The sequence below is a fragment of the Phacochoerus africanus genome, chromosome 1 (genome assembly GCF_016906955.1).
Source record: "Phacochoerus africanus isolate WHEZ1 chromosome 1, ROS_Pafr_v1, whole genome shotgun sequence".
Classification (NCBI taxonomy): domain Eukaryota; kingdom Metazoa; phylum Chordata; class Mammalia; order Artiodactyla; family Suidae; genus Phacochoerus; species Phacochoerus africanus.
The window spans coordinates 172,794,211-172,821,515 of NC_062544.1; the positions used below are offsets into that span (position 1 = coordinate 172,794,211).

The following is a 27,305-nucleotide window of genomic DNA, read 5'->3' on the forward strand; positions in this document are numbered from 1 at the left end:
CCAGAGACAATCTGCAACTATAGGGAGAGGAATTCTCCCACTTCCTAAACTGTGCCCTGACAGGATGAAGGGGATAAAATAAATACTCCAAATTCTCTCTTCTCTATCTCATGCTGGTGCAATCATTGGCTAAACTTAACAAAAAGGAGGCTGCAATAAATGGAGACTATCCAATGTTTGCCTTAACTTTAGATTTTAAGTGATTTTTTAAACCCTGGCTGTGCCCCCTACCACCCCTTTCCTTCTGCAACTCAGTAATGTTTATTATCACAGAAGGAAGAGGGCATGGGAGCCTAGTAATATGGTGAGTATATATCAGCTTCTAGGCAAAAGAGGAGGGCAGGAAGGGGTGACACAGGGCATAACCTGCAGGGTCCAATTATTCTTTTTGTGTTCCAGGCCCCTAGTATAACGCCTTACATATAGCAGATAATAACGCTGAGTAGAAGAGTGAGTGAATGACTTTATTCCTGGATCTTTTCATTCATTTTCTTTAATGAATACAATAAAGGTAATGTAAGTGTAGAACTAGATGTGATTTAATTTGAAAACTTTTTGCAATGTTTTCAAATAAATGAATACACTCACAAATTAGAAGAAAAATTTTTGTCCAACTGTGTGTTCTCAAATTAAATTCGGAAATTACCAGCATCATACATATCAGGAAACTTATTCTGAGCCGCCCTTTACTTGAATATCCAATTAATCCTCCCAGCACCCCAGTGAAGGTGGTATTCTCATCCCTTTCCCAGTTAAGGAACTGAGAGTTAAAGGTATTTGAGACTGATTAGACAATGCTTTCCTCTTTGATCCCCTAGCTGCATAAAAACAAAACAGAAAAATTCTAGGAATGTTTAAATATTAAAGCCATTTTTAGTAAGTTAAAAATAAAATCAGTGAATCAGAAGCGCTTCTCTCACCACTGAAATATGCAGAGAGCAACTGAAATATTGCTACTTCTGTAGTTTTAAAGCAACCATGAAAATATGTTTTTAAAAGATGATGGCTAAAATCATGAATGTATTTATTTTATTTTAATTGAAATCTGTTTTCAAGGACATATGCACAGATACTTATTTTTAAGTGCTAACTGCATAATAGCAAAAAAAAGAAGGAAAAATATTAAGAATCATAATGAGAAATGTGAATAAAAATAATGGAAATTGTAAAATCTGTGTAATATTTTTCCAATCTATATGATTTTGAAATTTCTTTGGAAGGGTATTTTGAATATTCTAAATGAAAAATATGACAATTACCACGTTATTGCCTTTATCAAAATAGCCTTTCATAAGAAAATAGTGGCCAATTTTTATTTTAAAAAGTTATTTTTTGTATTAGATATATTACTCCTAAATTTTCTCAATACTAAATATGATATAATATTCTCTCATAAGCCTCTAATGCATATTTAAATATATTTTATAAATATGTGCTACTTGGCATATAGAAAGAGCTAACATTTTATTGACTAACACCAGTGCTTATGGGACCCAGCAGCAATGAGCACTATTGAGGTTCTAAATTGTGATCTCAAAAAAACATGTCCCTCTAAAAGGAATCAGTGTCCTTTAGAGAAATGGCTAAGTTCAGGCCTGTGGTAAGAAATATACAAAATGACCCTGGGTCATCAAAAGTCATGAATATTATCAAAGAATATTGGAGTCATCTCTAAAAGTTATTGTAGCCAATGACTGGAGCATTAAAAAAAGAGGAATTGGCTAGCATGAAGATGAGGAGGATTTAACAGTATGGCAGGTCCTCAAAAATTCAAAAAGAATAACTCCATGATCCAGCAATTTTACTTCTGGGTCTATACCCAAAAGAATTGAAGGCAGTGACTTGAACAGATATTTGTATATCGTGTTCATAGCAGCATTTTTCACAACAGCCAAAAGAAGGAAACAACCCAAGCATCCATGGTAGGATGAATGGATAAACAAAATGTAGTACTTACATAGAATGGTATATTATTCAACCTTAAAAAGGAGCAAAATTCAGATACATGCTGCAATTTGAATGAACCAATGTGAAATAAGCAGCCATTAATCCAACACATATTAACAAGATCATAAACCACTATTAAGTGGTATTTACCCCAGGGATGCAAGGATTCTTCAATATCCACAAATCAATTGGTGTGATATACCACATCAACAAACTGAAGAATAAAAACCATCTGGTCATCTCAATAGATGCAGAAAATGCTTTTGACAAAATTCAATATCCATTTTTGATTAAAAACACTCTAGAGAGTGGTCATAGAGGGAAACTACCTCAACAAAATAAATGTCATACATGACAAACTCATAGAAACATCATCCTCATTGGTGAAAAATGAAAGCATTTCTGCTAAGATCAGGAACAAGATAAGGATGTCCACTTTGACCACTGTTATTCAATATAATTTTGGAAGTTCTAGCCACACCAATAAGGAAAGAAAAAGAGATAAAAGGAATCCAAATTGTAAAAGAAGAAATAAAATTTTCACATGATACTATAACTAGAAAATCCTAAAGATGCTATCAGAAAACTCTTAGAGTTCATCAATTAATTTGATAAAGTGGCAGGATACAAAATTATTACACAGAAATCTATTGTGTTTCTATATACTAACAATGTAAGATCAGAAAGAGAAATTAAGTAAATAATCCCATTTACCATCACATTAAAAAGAATAAAACACCTAGGAATAAACCTACCTAGAAAGACAAAAGACTTGTACTTTGAAAACTGTAAGACACTGATGAAGGAAATCAAAGATGACACAAACAGATGGAAAGATATTCCATGCTCTTGGAATAGAAGAATCAGTATTGTCTAAATGACTATACTATCCAAGGCAAATCTATAGATTCAGTGCAATCCGTATTAAATTACCAATGACATTCTTCACTGAACTATAATAAAACATTTTAAAATTTGTATGGAAACACAAAAGATCCAAAATAGCCAAAGCAATACTGAAAAATAAAAACAGAACTTGAGAAATCAGGGCCCCTGACTTCAGACTATACTACAAAGTAACAGTAATCAAAACAGTATGGTACTGGCACAAAAACAAAAATACAGATCAGTGGAACAGGATAGAATGCCCAGAAATAAACCCAAGCACTTATGTTCAACTAATCTATGACAAAGGAGGTAAGAATGTCAGTGGAGGAAAGACAGTCTCTTTAATGGTGCTGGGAAAACTGGACAGCTACATGTAAAAGAATGAAATTAGAACAACCTCTAATACCATACACAAAAATAAACTCAAAATAGATTAAAGACCTAAATGTAAAGTATTAAAAACCTATAAAACTCCTAGAGGAAAACATAGGAAGAATGCTCTTTGACACAAATCACAGCAATATCTTGTTTGACCTACCTCCTCAAATAATGACAATAAAAGCAAATGGAACCTAATTAAACTCAAAAGCTTTTGAATAGCAAAGGAAACCATAAAAAAAAATGAAAAGACAAGTATCTCATTAAAGATTTCAGATCAAATTTTCCATTGGTGAAACTATGATGGGTTTTCTATTTGTTTGGTTTGGTTTTGTGTGTGTGTGAGAGGGGAGGCATCTTTCTTAGTATTATTTGTTCATTTATTTTTTTCTTACTGCAAACTCACATTAAGTATGATTTTAGGAAAACATTTTCATCTTTAATCATTCCCTAAAATGATTGCCGCCTTTGAAAATATAGCTAAGTAAAAAGAGAGTGTGACACCCTGATAGCACAATAGCTTCTAAAGTCCAGAGAGTAGTTTTTGCAATGTGTGGAGGTTTGCACAATTACTTAATTATTCTTGCAATCCACCCCCTTCCCTTCCCCAGTAAGCAAGGTAGGGTGAGAGGAACAGCCACAAATAAATTGCAGCTATCCATAACCTGGGAGAAGTAGATACATGAGTGTTTTTTTTTCTTTGAAGTTGGCAGTAGTACATGCAAGTATCAACTGCTTTTATGTCCTTTTTCAAACATTGTCCCTACTGTCTTACAGATGTTTTAAAATAATGCTCCAACTTGCTAGAAAATTAACCAATTAAATGTTCAGCATTGCAGAATCTACACCTGTTTTTTATTCTTGTGGCTGAAGTTGAGAGAGACCATAGCTCATGAATAAGCAACAGTTTCAGTTTTGCAACGCTTTATCTATATGTAACAGGCAGCTATTCATGAGAAAGGAAGTTTAAGACTTGTAGGTAAAAAAACCACCACTCAGATTCCAGGAAAATGCCTTTTTACTGAAGTTTTTTTTTTTTCTTCTTTTTACAAAATGTCTGTAGTCAAATTAGAGTTTAGGTCATACTCCAAAGACTTTACACTAATTAGACATATAAAAGCAAGTTTATCTCTCATATATCAGCTCGACAGTTTTCTTCCACATACAGCAGTATTTTTGGTTTTTTCTATGATTATCATTTAGCCACACAAGAGATGATTCTTTATGTAAACGAGTACTACTTAAGTATAGCTTCCGATAACTTTTCAAAACTTTGCTTACACGTATGTGTATACATTAATTATATATGTATAAACACAAATTATAGCCTGTTACCATGATTTCAAGCATAAGCTTTTTGACATAATTTTCCATTCGCCATAGAATTTATAAAGCATAATGACTCTAGCATTTCATAGCTTCCTCTTTTGGTAGACTGTCCTTTTGCAGAGTGAAAAAAAAAAGTGTCTAGAGAAGAGAGTAGAGCAGAGAACAGAGCTCTTTGAGGTGCTGCTAATTCAACTCAGCTATTTAAACAGTTCAACAAGCAACTGTAAATAAGACATAGAGGTAAGAAGAAAGTGTTACTTGCTATTTTTCATTTTATTTAGATTGCTATTTATAGAACAGCAATTTAAATGCTGACAGGATTACAAAGTACGTTAGGTAAAACCGATAGGTCTCTCAAATAAGTAGTCAATATTTTAAATGAAAAAGTTTAGTAAAGTTACAAAGTTTCAACTTCACATACAACATTTAAAAAGCTGGAAATTTTTTAAGTTCTTATTTATTGCTAAATTATTTTAACTGCAGAGTAAAACCTCTTTTCCTCATAATTATGTACCAAATTTAGTGCTAAAAGAACTTTTATATTAGTAGTAAATTTTGAAAACATTTTGCTTCTAGTAAATTTCTAACATTTGTAAATTTTCCTACATATATTGATTTGTTAATTTTGCATACTATGAGTCAAACATTTTCCAGGAAAAAGATATTCTTGCATTTGTTTATCCACTGTGAAAATATATTGTTTTATGTAAGATGTGACACTTCAGAATTATTTTTTATTATGATCATATTTAAATACTTTAGGGAAGCAATTGTAGTGAACACTTTGATTTTAAAATCTAAATAAGTAAATCTAAGCTTAGAAATTTGTGCTTGTCTTAGTAAGATTAATTTACAGTTTAATGCTTAAAAATGGAGAAAGAACTAAAAGAAAGACCATTTGGATTCATAATTGGAGATCAAACTAAGTTGAAACTGATCTTAATAGGAAATTCTAAAGTAATTTAAATCCAGCAGAATTTTTTTTTCTTGTTTGTCCCAATCTAGAGTAACATGTATTAACTATTTAATACAATTGCATTCATTTTATAGCCATTTTGAATCCTTCTTTTAAAAGTGGTTGGTTTCTATGTACTTTGGCAAAAAAAAAAAAGTTTATTTTAATATATCTTTAAAAAGAAAAATTCAGTTATATATACATACATCTATAAATATTATATTTACATCTATAAATAATCTATATTATAATATTACATCTATAAATAATATATTTGAATGTTTCCTTAACTTGGTTTGCTTTTTAAATAGAACAATTGCATGGCTTCCAAAAAAGAAAGTCTGCATTGTGCCATCAACTAATGGATTTAATATTTATCACTTTCGGTAAACAGTCCTATCATACTGGTTCTATTACATTACCTGGAAAAACAACTTTCTTAAAAAACTATATTCAGGCAAGGTGCTGTAACAATCATTGCTTTCTTTTGATTATCGTGTTATAGTGTTGTAAATTCAAGAAGTAAACCATTGATTCAAGCTTGACATCCTTAACTAGATCAACATTTTAAAATTAGGTTGGTAGTTGGGATAAATCCATTAAAATTGTGCATGTTCATCTTTACCTATCAGACACTGAACATAACTACTTCCATTAGAAATTCATTGTTATTTGCAATGATACCATTTTTAACGCCCCTCTCTTTTAAAATATGATGCAAGTATTTTTAAATGTCCAGAGTTTTAGGTATGAGATATTTTGATATCACGAACTATTAAGTGCTGTGGGTGTGCTGTGCATAATGGGGTGTTACAGTGAATAACTGATAACAACCAAGAAAACATACCCCAGGGAAATCGAAATCTGCTGAAATTCAGAACCTCAAATGAAGGCTGAAGAAGTAGGGAAAAGGCTATTTTGCTGTCAAGACAGATTTGTCAATGTTGTTGAGAGTTATGGAAGATAAGCTTAGAATTTGTCCTGCCTTTGAGAAAAATTATACTTACAGAAAAAAAATTAGTGCCTATCTGGCTGTTTTTGTGTAAGTCATAGAGATTGTTGAAGGGGATATTCTTGGCATTATTAGGAGAACAGCTGGATGCATTGCATAGGCTTTTTATTTCACACACTGTCACTTTAAAAATCATTTAAACCCTGCCCCAAAATCCAATATTTTAAGTGAAATTAGTTATAGTGAAGGAACTTACTGCTGGAAAATATAAATTTTGACTTTAGAGTTATAGACATATATTTTACTGTTTCATTAGGATTACATTCATGCGACACACTGCCTAAAACATACATTTTCACTGAATCTAATAAAAGTTAAAATGGGATGACTGCTGTATGGCATCGTGAAATTTTATATCTGTCCTAATAAGACACCGTTGACTGTGCGACATATGGGTAATCTTGCTGGGGATCTGTCAGACAGTGGAGATCCAGGGTTGATACAGCTAACCTCACAGTTCCCTGGATATCCTCCTCTTTCACAGTATGAACTTCCCAAAGCTGCCTACCTATGGAAGAGATCATCTTTCAAATAATAATTTTACTTTGAAACAAAAATGTTATTTGTTTCTGGCATAAATAACTAGATTTCCAAAGAACTTTTGAAACATTGAAACATTTCTTTTTGTTTTGTTTTCCTTTCTTTAAGTCATTTACCCATTTGCAAAAAAATAAAGACAAGAAAGGATGTAGCCTGAAAGAAAGATTATGGTTTAGATGCAGACTAAGAAGGATGGCTTATTTTAAATTTAGCAACAAAAATTCTCTAAATCTAGATAATGTGGGTCTTTCAGCTTTTAAAAGCAAATTTGTGTCTGCCTACATCTGTTGATCTTCTATTTATTTTTAAAGTATATGACTTCCAAATAAGTGTCACATGTAGCATAATATTTATTTTGTTAATAAAAATATGTACTAAATAAGTGGGAAAAGGCTTGTTTCCCCAAAAATATGCACCATGGCAGTACATGTTGTCAGTGAGATAGAATATGTATCTTATTTCCATACAATAGATAATTTCTACAAATATAAATAAGTACAAGCCCTTTTATGTTTGTGAGTATCCCCCTTAAAAACAATATATTAAATGCAGTATAATTTACTTTTCTGCACTGTAGAAAATGAAAACACTGCTAATTTTTTAAATATTTTAAATGCAAATCATTTACTGTTTGAGCATTATTTTGTATTTCCAACACTTACCTGACAGCATTGATATTTCTTATTATTTTACATTAACTATTATCAGGCAGTTAGATTTGATGTTTTTCAAATTGCTTCCAGCTCTATATTTTCATTATTCTATGCACATACAAGAAATGCTTTAATTTTTCAGTATTATTGAGGAAAATGCTAAATTTGTATATTTAAATCAAATTCAAAAAAAAAGTCACTAAAACTGTTAATTAATATTAGAACCATGGAAAGTAGTTCAGAAATGAGGTTAGCTACTGGTGGTGTTCCATGAACTAGTACAAAATGTTACACCTTATTATTATTCTGCTTTACAGATATTTCATCATAAGCTTTTAGTTTTATATGTATGTAGTGGCTAACAAATTCTCAAAATTCTTCTTACTTTGGACATGATATAAATAGTAATATGATTTTTTTAAACCATCACCAGTTTGTTCTGATCCTGAAATAAAAATAGTAGAAGTTTCTTTAAGTATACCTTAGATCAATTTATTTTCACTTTTCATAAGAAAAAAAAATTAAACAGATGCACTTATTCTTTTCCTGTGTAAGTGAACAGATCTGAATTAGAGTAGAGGCAAAAACATTCTCTATGTAATTAGGCAGTTTCCTGAGTAAAAATAAAATCAGATATCTGATGGCAATGGATTTTTTTTAAATATTCGCTAGAAATACTTGTTATACTTCATTTACTTAAAAGGTTTTTAGTTAGAAATAATTCCAAGCTCAAAAATTTTTAAAAATCCAAATATTATAATGAATTCCTATATACCCTTTCCTTTGCTTAATCTTAATATTTATCCCATTTGCTTCATAATTTGCATTCACTCTTTCTATCTTAATTTTTTTTTTTGAGCCGCTTGAAGACAAGTTACAAACAACATGGCCGTTCACTTCAATGTGTAATTACTAAAAATAGAAGTCTGTCCTATTTAAATATAATTTAAATATTTAAATTTTAAGTTATATTTAAATATAATTTAACAGTTATATAAATTATCTACTTTATAAGTTTACAGAAATACTTCTATCTCATATTTGTCCATATTCCAATTTTGCTATTTTTATCTAATAATATCCTTTATAATATTTCTGCTTCCAGTAGAGGAGTCATGTGTCACATTTAGTTGTAATGTCTCTTTAGCTTCCCTCAATCTGGAACATTTCCACAACATTCATCTTTTATGGAACTGAAAATTTGAAAGAATACAGCTTATCCACTTATCCATTTTTTTCTTTTTAACAGAGAATTCCCCGTTTTGTATTTGACATTTTTTCATGATCAGTCAGGTTGTGGTTGTGCATTTTCTGCTATAATACTACCTATATTGCTCTCATGCTGTTGCACCTAGAGGGATGTATGCTCATCTTTTCCACATCAGGGATGTTCACTTTGGTCACCTCATCAAGGTGTTGCCTAATTTCTCCATTTTATAATGACAACTCCTCAGGAAAAATTCCACTTGGGTTTAGCATCAATCAATGTTCTCATCTGATGCATATCACCTGATGCTACAAATGATGATTTTCCAACTCGAGAACTCCCAGCATATTTGCATCAGTATTCTGTAAGCAAAAGAACTCTCTTCTCCTCCATTTATTTAATTATTAACTGATGTTTCTATCTATTCCTGGTATGAACTCATGAATTTCTGTCTGTTCAGTGGTTATAATTCATTACTGCCTTAATTATTTTGTGCTCCGGTGGTCCACATTTAGCCAATGGAGCCCTTTCTTTCTGACTTCTGATGCCTTTATGGCATGCCCCCATAATATTAGTGAGTATGTTCCTACTCTCTGGAAGAAGGAGACATCCTAGGCTGGACTGGTACCCATCCTATCTCACCCTTGGAATCATTCATTATCATTTCTTTCAGTGGAGAATGACGTTAGAGGCTGGGATCTGGGTGTTTAGCATACTCACTGCCACTGGAGTATTTTTGCTTCTTGACACCTTCAAGAGAAATATATTAATGCATATACATATATATAGACATAAACACAAATATGCATTCATGAATGCATATGTGTTCATGCATTAAAGCGTTCATATATACACACATCTGTTTTGGATATCATGAATTCATCTGATACCTCTAATTCCAATCAATTCCAATCAATTCCTGAAGGATTCTTTCTTGCCCTCTTTTTTTCCATATTTTTGTGCTCTTTCTTTCACAGTGTGAGTGGCTGGATCCTAATAACATCAACTTGCTTACTTATTTGCTCAATTCTATAGTATATCTAAAATAATTTCTAAATTGCTTTGCCCAAACATCTACTGCAATAAACAACCCTACTGGAAAAGAAGGTAGGGTTTGTGTGCATTTGTCTCCCTACACTCACACCCCACCAAATACTGTATTTGAAAATTACTAGATGAATGTTTTCCTTCCTTCCTTCTTCTCTCCCTCCTTCCATCACTCTTTTCCTTTTTTCTTTCTATTAAGGGTTATCATAATATTCATTTAAAATGCAATTAGTTTAATTTCTTTCAGTTTCCAGCTTTAAGATTTTTTTCCTTTGCATTCTCATTGCTTCAATTTTATTTTTTGAATTGACTTAATCTTTTTTTTTTAAGCAGTGGAGATTAAGAGCTACTTTCCCAGGGCCATTTCTATTAAACAAACCTGATACAACCTAATACAAACATTATGATACAATTCATGACACAATTTGTTTGAATTATTTAACTTTTATCCTTATATTTCAATTCTATGCAATCTACATTTAGTCTAAAGTCAGTTATTCTCTTGGATATTCCAAAAAGTGACAATTTCAGATGAGAAAGTAGATATCCACGGTTATTGGCCAACCTTATGAGTTTATTATTCCAAAGATATTCTGAAGTTAATTGTGTGTAAATCTTCACATTTACAAAAAATAATTAGATAAGGAAAGTATGATAAGAAGCAATGATAAGCACCAGAAAAAATTCTCACCCTTTTATGTAAGTGATTCTACAATGTTCCTGCCCCCAGCCCTCCCCGACATTCTGCTCCAGTGCTTGTAACTATGAATACAATCTAACATTTGTGGTAGCAAGAGAAAGTGGGTCAATGTCAAAATATTAAATTTCAATTCTGTCACTTACTGACCGTGGATCTTAGATAGATTACTCCTCTTCCCTCTCCACATATCTGGTCCCATACCTTTAATTTAAAAAAAAAATCCATACCTCCTTAACTTTCTGCCAACTTCTGGATAATACCTCAAAGTGAGTATTAAACCTATTCACTCAGACAATAACAGATATATCAAAGTCAACATGTCCAAAATAAAACTCCTCATTGCCTACCCTTCTCTGCTCCATCTCTAATCTTCTTTGGTCAGTAAATGGCACCATCCTATACTCAGTTATTTAGGTTGAAAGCATCATTAATTTTTCTCTTTGCCTCACCAGCATCCTACATATCAGCAAGTCTGTTAATATAGTTTCTCAAAATATATCCCAGCACTGACTAAGCTCGTCTTTTCTACCATCTCAAGCATAGTGTGAGATACTGTCATCTCTGTTAGAGACTTGTAAGAAATTTCTTTTACTGCTCAGGCATCCTTGCCATCCTAGCTCTTTAAAACATAAATCGAATCATGTAACTTGCTGCTCAGAAGTCTTCAATGGCTTCCTATTTTAATTTGGATAAAATTCAGATTCTTCATGATAGCTTGTATATCTTGTCCTCCACCTACATCTCCTCCCTCTTACCCTACCTCTCATCCCATCATTCACTGTGCTCTGGCTCCACTCTTCATTGTGCTCCTAGGATATTTCCACCTCATTCCCTACTCAGGGCCTTTGCATGTGCTTATTCTTGTCTTTTCCTGGAATGTTGTTCCCACACATATTACAATAATACAATCCATCTTCATTCATATCTCTACTCAAATGCTCCTCCCAAGGTGTGTCTTCTATAAACAATGATGCATTTTATGGTAGTGTCCCTAACCTAGTCACTCTATATCCTTTTACCCCTTTTAAATTTTCTTGATAGCCCTCAATTCTGAGTGAAATGTTCATCTTTATTTCTTTATTTAATTATTTATTATCTGTCCCTCCCACTAGAACGGAAGTTCCATGAAGGCAGTGATTTGGTCTGCTCTGTTTGTGCTATGCACAGTATCTAGAACACTGCATGCAACATGGGAGGCGCTCAAATAAATGATTCAGCAAAAGGCCTCAACATTTCTAAGCCACAGGTACAAATAAAACATTATTTATTTACCATAAATAATGTTTATGTACCATAAAATATTATGATAAAAATAATGGCTATCTCCCAAGGTTGTCTAGAAGAGGCCAGGGTTATGGTAGGGCTCTCAACTGCCATGCACTTGTCAGGTGGGGATACTTCTGTTACGACTGAGTGAAAGGAACTGAAACAAAAAGGTGGTCCCTGTAGACAACAAATAACCCAAGAAGTTCTCAAGTTCTCTCTGTCTGGTTTTTTTTTTTTTTTTTTCCTTTTCTTTTTTGTGGCCTGTATCGGCTCTTCTTCACTGAGCTAAAAAGAGATATGTTCACAGCGGCTGCTGCTAACCTTTTAGATCCAGAGGGGCAGTCACTGTGCTTTGCTGTCCCACTGCTTTTACACTTGTTCAGCCCCTGTCCTCACCACTAAGAAAAACATGCACTTGCTATTCTTTGCCAGTTAGGGTTCATTGCTTTCTTCAAGCCAGATGGAAGAGCAATCTCCTTCCAGAATCCTTTCCTGATGAACCATCTGTCTGAGTTGCCCTCATGACTGTGCATATAGTTCACATATTGTTTTGAATTATTTCCTTGTTCTATTTTTGATTATGAAGAGGAGCATAAAGCTACTCTAGGAAAACCTGTTTGGGGATTTTTTTTGGTATGTGCAAAATGTCAAGTTAGGTTATAAACATGTAATTTGGTTCTTGAGATTATTAAGCTCCAAATAATAAAGGTGGTGGTGATGATGATAATAATAGATTAACTATACTTTTAGCACCATTTTAAGTGTATGTCACTTTTTAGTACTAGTTTTTAGTACCATTTAAAAATATTATTGTGTGCTAGGTGTGTCACATGAGTAACTAATTTAACACCCTCTCCAACCCTGTAAAGTAAGTACTATTATTCCCATTTCGCAGATTTAGGAGGGAAAAAAAGAGAGGTTCAGAGAGGAGGAGCCTGATAACTGTGACCAAGATAAAACTCATCTTGGTGTGTCTTTCTCTAAGTGGGATCTTTATCACGTTATTATTACTGCTTCTACTACTTACTTAATTGAGAAGCAAGGTAGGTAAAGCTATGGTTTGATATGTTAGAAATGCTGCAGCCCTTGACTCAGAAATCTTACAATCCAGTAAAGTAAATATTTAAAGAAGTGGGTTTTAAGATATAATATGAAAAATATAAAGAGTCACCTGAGATATCAAAACAATAGAAAATTATACTTCTGGATGCAATGATGGAGCAGAAACCTCCCTGAAGGAAGCAGCTTTAAATTTGAACCATTAACATTTTATTAGGAGAAAAGGAAGTAATCAAGTTTTTGGAAATTTTCAGAAAATTTTCAAAGAACTAAAAGAAGTTATTACATGAATTTAATATTGAGTCAATTTTTTTCTATTTTCAGTCCTATCATACAAGGTATTTGGTGACCCTGACTTTGTGGTTCTTCTCAGGAAGTAGGTTATGTGAAGAGAGGTTATAAGAAGACCATTTTCATTTTGAAGTGTGTTATTCATGTATTTATATATCAAGCATTATGCATTGAGCACTGTTTTAGATGCTGGGGGAAAATAGTGATGGACAAGACCAAGTTTCTACCCTCAAGGAGATGAACTTCGTCTAGTGGGGATAGACAATGAGTAAACCAATAAACAAGTAAATTTTTTAAAAAGGAATTTCAGATGATAATAACAATATGCAGAAAATTCAGCAAAGTAAAAGGACAAAGAGAGCTGGCCTCCCGAAGTGGCCTCTCTGAAAGGGCAACATTTAAGCTGAGACCTGAATGCCAAGAAGCTGAAATTGCCCTGTGAAGGACTCAGGAAACCCAATGGGCAAGTGCAGAGGCAGGCATGAGCTTGGCATATCTGAGGAGCAAAAAAGGAGGAATCCAGTCCTCAGAGGGAAGTGGGAGAGGAAGCTAAGGAAGTGGGATTGACAGAGGGTTGGGTCACCTAGGTTTTAGGCCAAGGAAAGGAGATGTATATTGTGAACAAATATTTGTAAGGATGTGCACATGTGTGGATGGGGTAGAGGAGTAAAAAGAATGACCCATTCATTATTTATATTTAACAGAGGCCAGGGAAAAAAATCTGTTGTTTAAAGAGAAGTAGGGATTACTGCATAAATCAAAATTTTCTTAGGAGATAAATGATTATATTTAGATAAATTTTAGATAAACTGAGTTTACCTACAGAGGTTAACTACATTTTCTTACCTTTTAATTTCCATAATAGTGTTTTAGAAGAGTGAAAAGGTCTCAAATATTGTTTAAATTTGTCAACTTAAGGTTTTTCAGCAAAAATACCGTGGAGTAATTGACCCCAGTCATGGCCATTGAAAATAAGTTCAATGATTTCTGGTAATGGGGTCATCAGGCACCTTCATTTCTGCATGGATATGAAGCAGAAAAGACTAGAGAAAAGACTGTTTTCCATTCTCTAGAGACAACAGATGTTCCTTTGTTCATTCTTCCTAAATCCCAGCGCAGCGCCAGTCATAATAGGGACCCTTGCAACATCAACCTGTTCCTCCTATGAGTAACGGTATTTTCTTATTCTGCATTTTCCACAGTAATTATAAATTCCCTATGATTTATTTTTATTATCCCATGAGCTCTAAATGACCTAATTATTATCTTTTACATCCCAGAGTTAGTTGTACATAATTTTTTGAGGGATTTGGGAGGCTGAGTATGATTTGAGAAGGGAATATAAAGCAGCTGACTGAAAAGGACATATTCTTTATTTTATGGAGTAAACAGATTCAATATCTAAGGACAAATGGCTTCCCCCTGTACTTGAGGAGTGAATTACAATTGGATATGGCTGCTGCTATTTCTGGTTTGGGTTAAGAATTGACAAAGGAAAAAAAAACTCTACTGGTGACCTTGGACTGAGTGTGTGCTAGAAGGATGACAATGGGTGGGATGGAGAGGAAAGAAAATCATAATTTTCCCAAGGCAGGCAAGGCAGACATTGTAGGGGCAGAAGCTAACGTTGGAGTGCTCCTGAAAATAAGAAAACCATTATGCTACTAGTATTGGGAAGTGTGGAGGGGTGCAAATAGCATGTGTTGTTTAAGCGATGCATTGCATCCTATCGCATAAATACGTGGGCGTGATGACTCACCATATTATCAGATTAATGCAAAGTGTGAGATGGTATGTGGTTTCAAAGTGCATGTGTGTGACGGAATAAATGCATGAATATCTGCAGTGTGTGAATATTAGAGACCAGTCCTGAAACATGAAGCACTCTCTGACCTACTGCTTATTGGACAGCTTAACCAAGAAGCAAATATACTGAAACTATGTGGGTAGCAGGTTTTCTGTTGTTGACATGATCTAGACTCAAGAGGGGAGCATAGAAAGAGCATGTAGTTTGGGGAATGACTCTATTTAGTTAACTTGGGGCTGATAGTTCTCTAGTATTGGATGTGAAGAAATGTCTTCTCCAGAGCCAAGCAGACTCTCCCCCTGCCTTATTTGGCTTTGTTCTTCTGGTGGTGACCCATCATGTTGGAAAAGAATCTCTTTCAAAAGTGTAAATGTTCCTCTTTTTGTGGGTGATGTCATCATTCCTGTGGCCCAAGCCTTTGTTACTAAGTAGTACTTAGCAACACATAATCATTATTTTCTCCTCTTAGAGTTCTGAGCATGCTTGCTCTGATGAATTTAAGAGAGACTTTTTTTTTTTTTTTTTTCCCCCAGGGAGGTAGGGATAAAATCTGAAAGAAAAAGGGAAGCTTGTCTGAATGGACCTCTTGTCTTGTGTTACTTAAAAGAAGTAAGTAGACAACTAAATTTTTATCCCGTGGCAACAGCTTTGATGGGTTTTAAAAAAATCATAATAACTTCACGAATGGCTCTAAAGGAAATGATTTCCATACTACTGTGCATCATAAACCCTTCTTTAAAGTGTGATAGATGCTTTTGCTTGACTTGGCTTGGCTTGTCCTTCTAACATTTTTCCCATGTAAAGTGGGTAGGGAAAGTTGGACAAAAGAAAGCTGTGCACTGGCCAATGAAGAGAGATATTTCTAAAGTGCCTGTTTATCATTCTAGGAAACAGCTGGTATTCCCTTTTAATTACAGTCTACCTGTCTATTCAAAAAACTGTAAGAAGATCTGTTTTTTTGACCTGGTAAAAAAATAGCTATAAATTTCTTAAGTTGTAATCGATTTTAATCCTCATATTTTGAAAAGACTTGAAGTTTAAGCCCATCTTATTCTTTGAATATTCTAGATTTTTAAATTTGTAATTACTATCCATTGAAAATAATAACAATAGCTATAATTTATCAAATGCCTGACCCACGTTAAGTTAATTTTCATGAATTCATTCATCAGCACAATATTATGAGGTAGACAATATGTCACAGAAAACTGAGACTTAGAGAAGGTGTCCAGAATCTCATGCCTAATTAACAGATTCCAAAAACTGTCTTTATTTCACAGGAGTCAAGGTCATGGGCAGAAGAGCAGCTTTTAAAAAATATTTCTGTTTTTTAATCCAATTCATAAAAAGAATGTGGTGCATACATAGGCCATTGCACAGGGTTGGCTGGGGAGATGGGTATGCCTTGTTTCAAGAACATCCAACAGGAATTCCCATTGTGGCTTAGTGGTAACTAACCCAACTAGTAACCATGAGGATGCGGGTTCAATCCTGGCCCTGCTCAGTGGTTTAAAGGATCTGGCATTGCTATGGCTGTGATGTAGGAGGTAGGCCGGCAGCTATTGCTTCAATTTGACCCCTAGCCTGGGAACTTTCATATACTGTAGGTGCAGCCCTAAAGAGCAAAAAAAAAAAAAAAAAAAACATCAAACAAACAGGCAGAAGGGCAAGGTGGCAGCAGCTTGCCAATGGAAACTGGCCCATGTGTCATATTTGGCATGTGTTTACCTGTTGCCAATAACCCCAAAGTAGATAGTGTTTTCCCTTTACTGACCCATAAGTTATTCATAAATGAAATAGATTACTTTAGTTGTCTTCTTCCATTATGTTAAGGAAAATATCCAAAGTTGTGCCAAATATCATCCATGTTCTCCTTTTCCTAATAATTAATTTGGCTGCCTCACATAACTTGGTTATCTGGTGCCAAGGATGCCCTTTTCCACAAGTTCAAGTCTAATCTGACAGAGTTAACGTTCCCAGAGCCCATGTAGAATTCTCAGTATGTAAGGACCCTGACAAACTTTTACAGCTTCTTCCAAGACAGATCTACCAGTGTATTGTAAGAATAAACAGACTTCAAAGTCCTCACAAGGAGAAAAACTGTTAAAACTGCTAAATCTAAGTCTGTAATTTTGAGTATCTTTAGAGAAGAAAGACTTCATGAAAAGAGTGGTCCAGAGTGGCTAGCCTCTTTTTTACAGTTACCTTTTTCTTTACTTAATTGTAAAGACTAAATGACAGGTAGGAAAGTGCTTTTGTAGGAGCGTGGGCGTCTTGAAGCTGTGGAAGGAAGTTACACTGTGCATGGGAGTAAGCTTGTGGGTAGGAGTTACACACTACCGCTCTATTGCAGGTCTAGAATAATCATGCATAAACATCTTTACAATGGCACCTGAATAGAATTAATAAACTCCTATTAAAGGCACTTGATACATTATTTAAAATAAGCACATATTACCTTTTATATCCAGAAAAAAAATTACATCAGGAACAAGGATTTAAAAAAGAAAGCCTGTAACTTTGACAAAACAAAGGATAATACAAGTGTATTTTCACATATTAATTTAAAAGCTGACAAGCTATACTCTCCGAAAGTGTGAGAGGGAAGCTGGCTTTGTGGGTAGATGTCATAGCCTTAAAAGATTAAACCCAGGAAACGAATGAAAGTAACACCAAAGAACACAACAAGCACGGAGGAGTCATGACCTGTCACAGAATTCTTCAAATGTTGCCCTCGAGGGCTGTGTGATGGACACCCTGCCCCTTAACAAATAAAGTCACTGTTTCATTCAATCAGTAATAGAATTATTTCTTAAGAATGAGGAGGAATTCAGGTAGTGTAGATGTGTAGTTTAAGTACTGAGATGACTCTCACTGGGCTGTAATTCCAGATATTTGAATTCAGTGAAATAAAAGGGAGATCATAATTTTAGATTCACCTGTTCACATTCTTTTTCTTCTCTTTCACTGCCCTTTGCCAATTTGTATTGTTTACTTAATTGAGTATCATCACTTACTATTTCATATCTATTGTTCCTGTTGGACTGCATGTTTCAAGACGTCTAATGTTGCTCACCTTGCAGCCCCAGATTCCAGGAAGGGCTGGAATTATGCCAGGTGCTCAGTGACCAACTAGGTCACTGAGCACCTGGCATAATTCCTAGTTGTGGACCAACTAGGAAAGGTGATAGCGAGAAGACAGTAAAAATGCAGCAGTTACTGGTGAGCTGGTGGCGTATGGCCAGAAAAGTTTGAAAAGGGAAAAGAATGTTCAACATTGTCTAAAAATACATTAATTACTGAGAAGGCTAGATGGGATCGGGTCCTGTCAGCAGTTACTCATTGCTAAGTCCATGGCAGAAATACAGGCATTCGAGTCCAGCCAGGTATTACCAGGAGGGTCATTTGGGCTGATGGCACATTCATAATGACGGTAAATTAAGACTTCTAATGTTTCTGGGGTTCCCACTGTGGCTCAGTGGTAATGAACCAGACTACTATCCATAAGGACACAGGTTTGATCCCTGGCCATGCTCAATGGTTTAAGGATCTGGTGTTGCTATGAGTTGTGGTATAGGTCGCAGCTGTGTTTTGGATCTGACATTGCTGTAGCTGTGGTGCAGGCTGGTAGCTGAAGTTCTGATTCAAGATTCAACCTCTAGCCTCTAGGCTCTGATTCAATCTCTAGGAAAAAAAAAAAAAAGACATTACCTGCAAATGAGATTCAAATGAAAAATATCCTACTAATTTATTTTTATTTATGATTTAACTGTGTTAGTTTGTTGAATGAATTTATAAAATATACTAGATTTTGCTAAATAATTTTATTTCTAAGAATTACATATACATTTAAATTCATTTATACATATATTTTCAAATACATGATGCATATATATGCATATATTCTAGACTATAGATTTTTTTTTTTTCTGTAGCTCGATATCAATAAATCCAAAAGGAAGTGGCCCAGGATATTCAGAGGCCCTGATGTCATTCTCAATTGTGTTCGTGATTGCAATTTCTTAGGAAAAGACAAGATACAGAATTTTAAGCAAATGGCAAACTAAGCATTGTAGAACATGTAGGATTATCCTCTGTGTGGACTTGATTGTTTTCCTAGTTGTTTTTCAGCCCACAGGCCACTGATTCTCACCTGGTATAAAGTGAAACATATTTCAGTTACCTAAGAAACACCACATCCAACCAGATGCATGACAAAGGTGCCACTCACCTTACCTCCCCACACCTAGTTTGACTTCCGAATTTCTGGATGCATATGGGCACCAGTTTACCCAAACCTAATTCTATTTGTGATAGAGTTTTCTGCAGAGAATGCTATTTCTATTGAGCCAAATAAACATTATTTGCTAACTGGAGGAAACTGAGCAGGTCAATGCATTGCCACTGATTCTGAGTGATTTCATTTCATGAACTCTAGCTCATCAGTGGGAAACTTTGGCTGTACATTGGAATCATTTGAGGAACTTTAAAAAAATATTGACGCTTGGGTGCCACTCACAGAAACTCTACTTTAGTTGCAACCCAGAAATAGATGTCTGTACTCTATTGATCCAAAATGTAGCCAAGGTCAAGAAGCACTGCCCTCAGTTTCAGTGTCTTCATTTCTAGGATGGTCTCATAAATACTATCACACTTGTCTCCTGTGAGAGTTCAGGAAGATAATGCATGTAATTAGAGTCCCTAACATTTCTGAATTCACCAGTTTCCCTTTTTCCTTTACTTTAGGAAAAGAAATAGAAAGGGAAGGACGTGGGAGTGGGGAGTCTGGGAAAGTGAGGAGGAGGGAGCCTTCCATAGAGCCCTCCTCCAAGTCCTGCCAATTAGCAGTTCATTAAGGTTAACAAGCTATCCTTTTGTCAAAGCAAACACTTTGGAAGGATTAAGCCTCATTCTTGCCTTAGTGTGAATGACTTTAATCAGATAATCTCCCATCACCTAGTTGGGGATTTGTGTTATTGAAGGTCTTGGGGAAGCAAGGAAAGAGAGTGGCAAGGCCAGCCTGGGGTTCACTGAGGGCAAGATGAGGAAGCCTGGTGGTCTGGAGCCCTAGGGTCTGGGAACTAGTCTTGATATTTAGTAGGCTTGACATAATGGTAGCATGAAAAATAAGAAAGACAAACTTCTCATGTTGCTGGGGCAATGATTTGTTAAAAGTGGTCCCATGATCCAAGTCCCTTGTCTGTCTAGTGGCCCTTCCTGGCTTTCTTTCTGCCATCAAGCACTTAACATGTGCTGGGTAATTTTGCCATTTGCCAGCTGTTTGGGAGTCTGTGAGGAGCAAGGTCTTGCCCAGCAGCCATATCCTCCTTGCCATCTGCTTGGTGCATGGGTTTGCTGAATTCAGTTGAATCGTTTCCCTTGCTCCACTCTTTTCCAAAGGTGTGGGTTGTTTTTTCCCCCTAGTGTATCGCTTTTGACTAGAATAGATTGTGAGCACTTTGAAGAAGTCTTAATGATTTCTGTATCCCCAAGGCCAAGAGCATTGTCAGTGTCATACATTGTCAGTGTTCAATAAATATTTGTTAAATGAATCAATGAACAATAAGGGGCATATGATGCCAACATGAAGGCATTAAATAGCCTTAATTTATGGCTGTATTTCTTAGTGTCATCCTGTTAGACAAGTCAAAGAGAGAAGAGAAAAAAAAAAGATGTGCATATGATGCTCCCACTATTTATTCATAGTGTCAATAGTTGTTCTTATTTAGAAGTTCTTTTAGGATATTGCTTGAGACATTGTCTGAAGGTACTTTCTGGAAATAGGAAAAGAAGGAATTAAGAGATGCTAACCCCAAACTCCAGAGAATCTACACAATGGAATGAGAAAGAGAGAATGTGGAATATAATTGAAATTTAAAAAAAAAGAAACTTCAGAAAAAAGCATATAGATAGATACAGTGGACATATAGGAAAAGAAAAAGCAACCTTTCTATTGGAATTTTCAATGTTTTGTTTTGTTTCGTTTTGTTTTGTTTTTCATTTAGGAGCTAAGGCAATGGCCACATTCCCCAGATGCTTTTATTCTAAATAGAATAGAGTTAATATGTAGACATGTTTGGATTACAGTCTGTAAGATAGTTACACTATGACATTTACACTGTTAGATTTAATAGATACTATTTTTTTCTTTTCTTTTCTTGGCTTTTTAGGACCATACCTGCAGCACATGGAAGTTTTCAGGTTAGGTGTTGAATCGTAGCTGCAGCTGCTGACCTACACCACAGCCACAGCAGTGCAGGATCTGAGCCATGTCTGCAACCTACACCACATCTCACAGCAATGCCAGATCCCCGACACACCGAGCACTGAGCAAGGCCAGGGACTGAATCTGAATCCTCATGGATACCAGTAGGATTTCTGCTGGGTCACAACGGGAACTCCTGATACTATTTTTAAATAGATACTTTTACAAGGGGATTCTCAGCTAAACCCAAGCACACCATTTTATGAGATGGTAGAAAGTTACTTCACGATATTATATGTAATTATATATTATGAGGTAATATAAGTAATATGTCTACTTTGGCCATCTGGCTGTTTCAAATTTATTTTTGTAACTTTTATATTTATTAAAAGGCCATTAGTGTATATTTCTTTTCCTTACTGACAGTTAGTATCCTAAGACATATGTATATCCCAGATAGAGTGTCTAGAAATACATTACATATTGGACATTTGACTTCAGGGTCTGGGATGTAGGCTCAGAAATGCTGTGGGGCAGGAGGCTTGATTCCTTATTAACTGTGAGGTTTTGGCCAAGGGTCAATTCTCCAATCTTTGTTAACTTATATAAGTGAGGATTATAATGAATATCAATGACAAGGAAGTTATCATTTGTTTTATAAAGTTATGAGATTAAGTGGGGAAAAAATGGCACAAAGTTGCGTGTATAGTACAATATCAACTGTGTAAAAAAAATGTGTTGAGAGAAGCCTGGAAAGAAATAAACTGTAATATTATCAGTGGCTGTCTCTGGGAAATGGAATCACTGCTGACTTTATGAAAATGTTATATCTTCAGTAATTTTGAATTTTCTATACTGTGTTGACTTTAAGGAAATATGTCCCCCCTCCCCATTTCACTTCTCTCGAGGCCTGGAGGTGGTCAACTTAGAGATGCTCTTCAGCTCTGAGATGAAAAATTCTAATGTTTAGAATCAAACCCCTCTCTTCTGTCTGGACTTTAGCCATTTGCTGCTTTGCTATTATGGACAGGGCCCACTTTTTTGGTTTGCTCTCATTCTTAGCAGAAGTGCATTTTCTGCTTTCTCTTCTGAGATTAGACCATTAGCCACCTACACACAGCAGTCAAGTGTTACCTAGTTATCTTCGTGAAAAACAAATCTGGATCCTGTGTTATTCTACCCCTACCTCTAATATAACCAAATATGTCAATGGTTCCCGCCAACCAAAAGTATCATGACTGTGCCTTTGCATTTTGAGTGTGATTAATTTTATTAAGATTCATTGATTCTCTCACTAGACTACAAGCTCCTTGAGGTTAGGTATCCCATGAGTTGTTATTGTTTGTTTGTTTTGTTTTGTTCTTTAATGACCTATACCACATTTTATTTATTCACTCCTTGGTTGATGAACATTTGGGCTGTTTCTCCTTTTTTAAAAATTAGAGTATAGTTGATTTCCAGTGTTGTTTCTATTTCTGCTGTACAGTATAGTGACCCAAATATATTTTCTTTTTCTCATACAATCTTCCATCATGTTAATCATGTTCATCATGTTCATCATGTTCAACCTCTATTGGATAGAGTTCCCTGTGCTGTACAATAGGATCTCATTGCTTATGCATTCTAAATGTATTAGTTTGCATCTACCAACCCCCGACTCCCAGTCCATCCCGCTTCCACCCTGCTCCCCTCCTAGCAACCATAAATCTGTTCTCCATGTCCACTATCTGTTTCTGTTTTGTAGATAGGAGGATCATTAGTGCCATATTTTAGATTCCACGTATAAGCGATATCATGTGGTATTTGTCTTTCTCTTTCTGATTTACTTTGCTTGGTATGAGAATCTCCAGTTCAATACATGTTGCTGCAATTGATATATATATATATATATATATATATATATATATATATATATATATATGCCACATCTTCTCAAACTGTTCATCTGTCAATGGACATTTAGGTTGTTTCCATGTCTTGGCTATTGTGAATAGTGCTGCAGTGAACATAGGGGTGCACTTATCTTTTTAGATTATAATTATGTCTGGATAGATGTCCAGGTGTGGGGTTGCCGGATCATATGTTAGTTCTTTATTTAGTTTTCTGAGGAACCTCCATACTGTTTTCCATAGTGGTTGTACCAGTTTACATTCCCACCAACAGCAAAGGAGGGTTCCCTTTTCTCCATACCCTCTCCAGCATTTGTTATTTGTTGACTTGTTAATGATGGCCATTTCTGACTGGTATGAGGTGATACCTCATTGTAGTTTTGATTTGCATTTCTCTAATAATTAGTGATGTTCAGTATTTTCTCATGTGCCTACTGGCAAACTGTACGTCTTCTTTGAAGAAATGTCTTAATTTAAGTCTGTTGCCCATTTTTTCGGTTATGTTGTTTGTTTTTTCTTGTTGTTAAGTTGTATGAGCTGTTTGCATATTTCAGAGATTAGGCCCTTGTCCATTGCATCATCAGCAAAGATTTTCTCCCATTCTGTGGTTGTCTTTTCATTTTCTAAACTGGTTTCCTTTGCTGTGGTTTCCTTTCCTTTCCTTTTTGAGTTTAATTAGGTCCCACTAGTTCATTTTTGTTTTTATTGTTATTATTCTAGGAGGTGGATCAAACAAGATGTTGCTATAATTTATGTCAAGAGTATTCTGCTTATGTTTTCTTCTAGGAGTTTTATATTTTCTGGGCTTACATTTAAGTCCTTAATCATTTTTTTTTTTTTTGTCTTTTTAGGGCTGCATCAGCAGCATATGGAGGTTCCAAGGCTAGGGGTTTAATCAGAGCTGTAGCCACTAGCCTACACCCCAGCCACAGCCACAACAACACCAGATTCAAGCTGTGTCTGTGACCTATGCCACAGCTCATGGCACCACCAGTTCCTTAACACACTGAGTGAGGCCAGGGATGAAACCTGCGTCCTATTGGATGCTAGTCAGATTCATTTCCACTGAGCCATGATGGAAACTCCTCCTTAATCCATTTTTAGTTTATTTTTGTGTATCATGTTAGAGAATGTTCTAATTTCATTCTTTTACATGTAGCTGCTGTCCAGTTTCCCCAACACTGCTTATTGCGAAATAGAGGCATGGTGTAAAAGTGTTTTCTGTATGGAAAGAAGGAAGGAAAGATGGAGAAGTGGAAAGGAAGAAAAAATGAGGAAAAAAGAAACAAGGAAGAAATAGAGAAGGAAAGAATTTTACTCCTAGAGAGCTAAAATACCTCTGCTTCATGTTAAATTTGGGGAACACTTATGTCTGTGTTAGAGCTTCTTGTTGCACCAGTGTCTTTAAGAAAAACAATGAAAATAAATGGCCTGAGAGGGTCATAAGACATTGATTCTAATTCTTCTCTGTCTTGCTTCCAATTTACTTATATAATGTCCTTTGGTCTAACAACAGGACAGGGCCAGAAAGTCTCTAATATTCCATTCCCTACTAAAATTTTGTGGTTTGAAACCTTTTATTCTGAAATGTATTTGGTTTCTACTTTCCTATTGTCAGATGCCAAAATCATTTTACTGAAGATTTAGATTCAACTTTTAGGTAAAATAGCTTAGCTGAAAAATACACAATAAAATTAATATTTTAAATCAGTTTTAGTCTTTATAAGCATTTTAAGACAAGTATATTGACTTATATTTTTACATGTATGTGATTTGCACATTAAATGGCATATGAAATATATACGCAATATGTTGTTTTACAAAACATGCTTTATGCACGTACAATATATAATAGAATATATTATTTACATTTAAATACCAGGCATAATTTTAAAAGCTTACTTGGTATATGAGATATGTAAAGATCTTAAACTAGATTTAGGTAAACTAAATTCACATAATTCTATTAAGTCTATTTATTTAGATACCTGAACAAATTTGAATCAAGCTACAGAAGAATGCTCCCATCTCCTTACCTGCTGTGAAGCTAAATGGAGTTACATGCAATGCCTCTACTTAAAATGTATTCCCTAGACAAGAGAGTTTCAAATTCTTCATTGTCTTTCAGCAGCTTCTTCTCTTAACTCTCTATATTTAACCAAGGATTAAAAATCATGGGACCTGAATTTGGGTCTCAGTTTTGACCCTATCTTGCAATGGATTCTTTTTATTCTGGTATAATAGAAAGAGCATTTCTATATCCGTGATTCAAGAACTTTTCATGTTTAAAGTTTTAAAAAGCATACCTGCTTGGGAGTTCCCATTGTAGCTCAACAGAAATGAATCTAACTAGCATCCATGAGCACACAGTGGATTAAGGATCCAGCGGAGTAAGGATCCAGTGTTGCCGTGAGCTGTGGTGTAGGTCAGCAGCTATAGCTCCAATTCCAACCCCTAGCCTAGGAAACTCCATATGCTGTGTGTGCAGTGCTAAAAAGCCAAAAAAAAAAAAAAAAAAAGCCCCCCCCCCCAAAAAAAATAGGTATACCTGCTCGAAATGTTTTCATTTAGATGATTTGTTGTTGGGGTGGGTAGGAAAAGCAAATTATATTGGAAAGGCAGTGAGAGCTTACTGACCTATAAATGTGGTATGCCGGACAAGAAAGATATGTCACAAACACACACATAGTCACACAGTCACCATAAACACTTTCATTTGAATGAAAAGATAGATGCTAGCTTTCCCTTTATCTGTATAATTGGTAAACCAAGTAGTTGACATCATCTCTGAGAATCATATCCTTAGCTGAATCTCTGTTGGGATTCATTGGTATAATTACAACTTGAATGGTCTGAAATCTTTCAGGAAACTGCAGTGAATATTCTTTCCTTTATCCAAAAATGTAGTTTCATTTCATCTGAAATTGTTTTCTAGAATTTCCCTCTCCACCTACAAATGACATTCTTTTTATACTTATAGATGGGCTGACTCATGAACCTGTGTACTCTAACTAAACTTCACAGATGTGAGAAGAACCATAATGCTCTCCTAGCACTGAGGGAATATGATTGGCATTCTAAGTGGGGAGCTATTTACTTTTTATTACTGTAATGATTTTTTAATAATTTCCACAATTTGAAATGTGGTTTGAATGCCACTGGTAGTTGAAAGCTAGCAACATGATTTAATATTTTTAGCATATGTTCTGGTGTTTGCTATAGTGCTTTAAAATGTTAAATGCCACTATTCATGTTATAGTATCATCAATGATAATAAATTAAGCTAAGCCAGTGGCAATGAAGTTTTATATCACAGTTTATTTTGACTCACTTTTGAGTCCTGGGTTGACCATTATTTTGTACAAGTTTTCTTAGTCATCCCTTTTTCCTCTCTCTAATGTGAAACAACATTTTTTCCCTTCTTCTTTGTCAGTTTACTAGGATGTTTATTCTACTGTTTCCAGCATTCAAGGGTCTTTCTTGTATTTCTTTGTATTCTGTTCAGTGGAGCAGAAAATTTGTCTCAGTTTCAATTTCCCTTTTGTTTCCAGAACTTCCCCCCTCCTCCAGTGCTGAAGTGGAGAAATAATTTCCCTTCTTGCACCATACACAGGTTCAAAGTCCTGTTTTTTACCATGTTGCTCCAAACAGTGAATTTTATAACTCACATGAAAAAAGAACACCAAAGCTCCAACTTGGAAGTCTACAAGGGTCTGAGAACAATTGAAAATAAATTTCTACAACTGCAGTTAGCCCTTAGCAGTTCACTGGACATTCTGAGGAGAGGCACAGGGAAGCCAGTGAGGGTACCAACCTGCCAGCACATGCATGGGGGCCCAGCTCAGAAGTCAGGGCTGTTGTCATGGAGAATGGAAGTAAGCTGGAGAAATTAAAAAGCAAGTAGCAAACAATCCAGTAGGCTAAGCCAGGGACTTGGGAGTCTCCCAAGGCTCCTCCCTTCCTCACTCCCTGCATGAGTCATTTTTCCAGTCTGTCCACACCCATTCACCCTTCTTCCATTGGCCCCCACCCCCACTCCCACTCACCCTCCAAGCTGCTGCCGAATCTTTCTGAAATACAAGTCCAAACTCCACCTTTCCCCTTGCTGTGTCAACTCATCTGGAGCATCACC

General features: G+C 35.2%; 1 protein-coding gene across 4 annotated transcripts in view; it reads left to right on the forward strand.

The window, feature by feature from the left end:
• Positions 1-4,668: 4,668 nt before the first annotated feature.
• The window catches only part of MBNL1 (muscleblind like splicing regulator 1), a 205,897-nt gene continuing 183,260 nt past the window's right edge, over positions 4,669-27,305 (forward strand). The window contains exons 1-2 of one of the 4 annotated variants that reach the window (XM_047784867.1): positions 4,676-4,782; positions 15,613-15,688. The gene's annotated coding sequence lies outside the window, so the exon portion shown is untranslated. Of the gene's footprint in view, positions 4,783-15,612; positions 15,689-27,305 lie in introns of all 4 variants that reach the window. The other 3 variants (XM_047784876.1, XM_047784970.1, XM_047785009.1) reach the window with 3 other exon arrangements.